General features: G+C 42.4%; 1 long non-coding RNA gene across 1 annotated transcript; it reads right to left on the bottom strand.

Moving 5' to 3' along the window:
- Positions 1-911: 911 nt before the first annotated feature.
- On the bottom strand, positions 912-5,095 carry LOC134738239 (uncharacterized). The gene is made up of 3 exons (XR_010123841.1): positions 4,980-5,095; positions 4,621-4,835; positions 912-2,393 (listed from the first exon to the last, which is right to left on the bottom strand). It is a non-coding gene; the product is annotated as an uncharacterized LOC134738239 (long non-coding RNA).
- Positions 5,096-5,440: the final 345 nt, after the last annotated feature.

Below are 5,440 nucleotides of genomic sequence, written 5' to 3' on the forward strand. Positions count from 1 at the left end.
AGAAGTTAAGTAGCCCCATTCTGGAGATAGGTGAAATTTGGAAGAAGGCTGGTCTGGACTAGTGTGACGTGTGGCCCACCCTTTGGTTCACAGGTATCATTGCTACCTTCTTATCCAGACACATTTCAGTACAATGACCATTTGGTCATGGTCATGGGACAATTTGAAGTAGATCAGGAAGTGTAGTAGCTGTTTTCAATACCATCAGCTATTCTTGTTTCCATAGTATAATACAACCTCAGATGAACTGGAAACTATTTGGGAAAGATTTCCTGGGCAGAGCTGAAGTCTGCTAAAGCCTTTGTATTAATATAGCTATGTCAAAGCTATCACTTTCTGCTGGGATTAACAGGCATGTGCCTCCACTCCCAGCCAAAATGATTAGGATTAATTCATTATCAGTCAATATTAAAATGATGTATGGTTAATGCTTTTTATAGGCTTATTTTTAACTTTATTTTGTGATGTATTCTTACATTTTTGGGTTTGAAAATGCATTATTTAGTTTCAGTTTTTAAATTTTTGTACATGTTTTGCTCTCTTTAATATATCAGTTTTTGTATCACAAAAAAAGCTGTCACTTTCTTCTTCCCATCTCTGAAAAATCTATTCAACTTTGGGTCAGGAAAGAATATAAATAGATTTTAAGTCTATATTTACATATATAGTGCATGGCATATATTTTATACTGTATGATCTGATATATATACAATATATAATTATACATAAATATGTATAGATTCACCAGACTATAATATCAGATTATATATTTTAGTTTCATTTATTAGATACATAGTAATATATATAGTTTTGCATATATAGTGTTTATAGTGTATCATATGTGTGTGTGTGTATATATATATACATATATATGTATATCAGATTAAGACATGGTATTGGTGCTGGCCCTAGAGAGAGTCAGTAGGAAAAGCATGGTGAACAGCTGATACCAAGAGGAGGTGTGAAGCCAGGGCAGAGGATGTGACTTCTGCCATTATTTATGCTGCCCCCTGGTGTGGGTAGCTCCAGGTCAATGAATATCAAGTAAAGCCAAGAGGAATAAAAAGTTAAAGGTGAACTCTGCCCCAGATGAGGGCTGGGAAAGGTGCTGGCATCATCAGGAGCTCCTGATGGGATGGCAAGGATGGCATAGGCTGTGGTAAAGGGAATAATACCTGCCACAGCCAACACTAACTGTGCACGTCCTCTCTACAAGCCCTGTGCTATGAGCTTTATACACACTATCTCACTTTTTCCTCACATGGCCCTAGGAGGTACATATTGTTATCCTCACTGTTTAGATGAAGATACTAGAGGCTTAGCAAGATGAACTAACATCTGAGAAGCATGCCTGCAATGTAGTATGTATCCTACAGGTATTTCTTAAATGAATAAATAAATGAATAAAGCCACCCAGGTGGTAACTGGAGATGCAAGATTGTGCTCAGGCTGACTCCAAAGACAGACTTCTTATCACAATTTTTCTTCAAGGATTTTATTCTTGCAGACAGCACGGAGGCTACCGGAGTCACGTTTAGCAGTTTTGTTTTTGAGCAGGGAATGTCTGTGCTCTCCCTTAAGTAAACCCCGCTGCCAGAATACACTGGTGGAGTTATGTTACGAACCACGAGTAGCTGGCTGCCTACTGGTTATCTGCATGAAGGAATGCTGTTTTGCTATTTCCCTCCCACTGATGCTGAAATTGAAACGGGGAAGGACTCCAAGTACAACATGTCATGCAAGGGGTTGAGGGTATCCTCATGGGATCAAACTGAGGACCTGCTGAGAACACGCTGAAATCATTATTCTGACAGATCAGGATTACTTTTTCATCCACAGCCAGCAGCCACGTATGCTGTGCACACACTATGGTCTGTCTGAGTTGGCTTCTTCCAGAAAGTAGGCTCACAGTGGGCGTCCGAGGGCTACTCCTGCCGGGAAAGCAGTCTCATTTGTTCATATAATATAAACTTAAAAAAAAAATCAGGAAACAAGGACTCCCAGCTGGAAATGTGCCTTTAAAGACATTCTTCCAAGAGGTCTTTACCACAAGACGAGCACTGTGACTCCAGGAACAAACAGTGCATATCACACCTTCACCATTGGAACCACAGCATGCTCAGAGCCTTGGTCAAGATTTCTCCTGCATGTTGGTTGATCAGGCTTTGAGGTTAAGATTCAGTCTTTTAGGGAAATCACATTCTGCAGTCAGGGCAGGGTGTCAAAATGAAGAAGTCAGCCTTCTTTTGGTTCCTCCCATTTCTACCAGAAAGTCCATTCTGTGAAAAGAGGTATTGCTTTTTCTGGTTTCAATATAATGTACTCATGGTTTAGAAAATCAGGTTTGGAGACTGATGAGCCATTTCTCTGGATTCAGGTTCATACGGTCTTGCCTGAAAAGGAATCAATTCTCTTACATAGGGGATTTGGAAGACAGAGAAGGTAGAGGCTTCTGGAGCCATGAGATGCCTGCCACAGCAAATGGCCAGAAGAGAGAAGGCACATGGCAAAGGGACTCTGGCCCAGAGGCATTCCTGCAACAGCAAGGGGGCTAAGTGAACGACACTGTTGTTTCAAAAATGTACCTGATGATCTAATTTTGGGTATATGTGATTTCAAGATGCCTACTGACCATTGACCGGTTCCTTATGCTCAGAGCCAGAACTCAGTGCAGAATTCTTTGTTTAACCCCTTGGCCATTTTGTCTAAACTGTCTCTGAGACACTGATCGAGTTTCTTTCAATGACTGAGAAAAGCATTGTCCACTAGTATTCAAATATCTGAAGTTCTGCATGCTTTCTACTGCTTCCTGGGCATTCTGCTCTATTTCATCTGCTTGTAGGGCCTTAGATACAAATGTCTTTCAGATCTAAATCCCTAGTCCAGACCTTGAAATCTCTTCCTAAAAGTGCCAACAGCACCTCAACCCTGATACGCTCAGCTCATGCTCAGTCTCCCAAAACACGGTTTCCCTATGTTCTCCATCCCAGTGAATGGCACCCCCACTCACCGTTCAAGGCTGAAATGAACCACACAGGACTCCCCCTTTTCCCTCACTCCCACATTCAATCAGCCAGTAAGGTGTGACCAACTTTAACTTACTGATATCGCCTGACCTGTCTCCTTATGTCCAATCCTATAACCACTACCTTGGTTCAGGCCCTTATCATTTAAACATTTCATTAATTTTTTGATCTAGACCCGTTAAGTGGCTCTCTAAAGGGTGCCTGTCCACAGGGCCAGTCAGAAGGAGTGTTCTGTATCCCGGATCTCATGTTGCTTCTCAGCTCACTGGTTTGTCTCTGGCATGGTGTTTGCAGTCTGATGTGCTCGAGTCCCTGCTTATTTCTCAGGCTCTCTCCTGCCCCTCTCCAATGGGCTCCCACGGTATACACCCCTACGGGCCCACACTGCACAGGTTCCCACAGACCCCTGTGACTTTCCAAATCTGGTCCCTTTTCTGTCTGACACATATCAATTCATCCTTGAAGCCTTACCTTACCTACAGCCTTCCTGATGCCTCCAGGTGCAAATCAGTGTGCTGTTTTTCACATCCCTACAGCATCTACACTAGAGAGTAATTACCAGTCTCAAAAAAGCAAAGGGTTTCAGAAAAATGGGACCTTCTCACTACTGCCACACCTCCATCTGCCACCAGACTGTGAAACACTAAAGGCAGGGATATTTAATTATCTTACATCTATGACATGCTCTAAGAAATGCTTGCTGACCAAGTACAGGAGTGAAGAAACTCTGTCTCCTTTTTCTTTTCATGTCTGTAAATCCTGTTGGAAAACAATCCTTCTTTCTGTTTGGCACTGGCTGCGGCTCCTGTTTGTTTTCTCTCATGGTTTTCTCCTCTTTTGCTTGTGACTCTTTTCCTCAATGCCTCCCTCCCCATTCATGCCAGGCTCTTTCTGGTGCCCTCAGTTACATAACACCTGGTAATTGGTTTTAAATCTGGTCTGGAAACCACCCCCAAAAGTAGGGGTGCACCCAGCTACCTGCAGGTTATCCAGGAGTCTGCTACGAGGGAGTGTTACCTAGTTTGAGAGGACAAAATAAAAACCGCTTGGCTCAGTGTTGGATTCTGAAGGAAATAGCTGGGCTGGGTGGCTCAAAGAGTTTGCATTTTGTGGCCACGGCTTTTATAACAAATGCACCATTTTAGCTACCTGAACTTAGCTGACTTCAGTTTGTTATTAGGAAGGCTTTTGGGGCTCACACGGCAACAGAGAGCTCGTCTGTGTTTGCTCGGGTGAGAGAGAAGCATCCACTCTGAAGACCCAGTCCAAGTTTATCCATTATAAGGAATAACAGGAAGTCTTACTCTTACTGAGCATTTGCAAACCCAGGTCCCCAGATGGGAGACAATCCTCCATGTGGTGGCACCATGGCAACCAGACATTCCTATTTGATTGAAGAGTATTGCATGTCACATTCTTGTTTCCCCGGCAGCCACCAGTACTGAGCTACCTCAGCGCCTTCCCAATACAAGTAGTCCTCCCTTATTCGTGGTTTTGCTTTCTGTGGTTTTAGGTACCCACAGTTAGCTGCAGTTGGGAAATATTAAATGAAAAGTTCCAGAAATAATCAATTTATTAGTATTAAATTGCTCACCATTTTGAGTGGGGTGATGAAACCTCTTGCTGACCAGCTCGGGATGCGAATCCTCCCTTTGTCTAGTGTATCCATGCTGTACACGCTATTCGTCCATTGGTCACTTAGTACCGTCTCAGGGTTCAGTAGCATCCAGTTTCAGGCATTCATTGGGGGTCTTGGGATGTTTTCCCTTCGGATTAGGGAGGTCTATTGTAATCAGCATCACTGAATAACTTAATAGATATTTAGTTCATCAATAAAATACCAATTTTAAGTGAATTAAAAATATAAACATAGTAAAACATTGAAAAAAATTAAATTTTATCAGAAAAACAACTGTTTTATTTTATAATCTTTTACCAAGGAGTTTTGCTCACTTCAAGGATAGATAAATCTTGAGTCTTTGGTCTTCCTGATGTTCTCTGTGAGTCTGATGGGCCGATGTCTCAATGGGGGGTTCAGAGCTCCTTCAGATCACATATTGGTAAGGATATTGCCCTTCAAGGCTGGAAGGCAGGATGAGTCAACCTGGGAAGTTGGGCCAATGGCCTCAGAATACACTGCTTGTGTTTACCCTGGAAAGTGATATCATCTGTTGCAGCATTTGGGTGTGGTGTTGAAAGGTCCAGTCGTGGCATTGACTTTGTTTTCTAAAGAAAATCTTCAGGCTCTGGGGAAGGGTCGAAGTCTGAACAACAAAGCCCTTGCCCACATGGTTGGCCCTCTTAAGAAATTCCGACCATTTACCTTTGATCTTAAGAATCTCCACACTTTGGCTTTGAATGAAAGAGTTAGGTGGCTCACAATACTGATTATATTACTGGGATATGCTATTTAC

This window comes from Pongo pygmaeus, chromosome 16 (assembly GCF_028885625.2).
Source record: "Pongo pygmaeus isolate AG05252 chromosome 16, NHGRI_mPonPyg2-v2.0_pri, whole genome shotgun sequence".
Taxonomy (NCBI): Eukaryota; Metazoa; Chordata; class Mammalia; order Primates; family Hominidae; genus Pongo; species Pongo pygmaeus.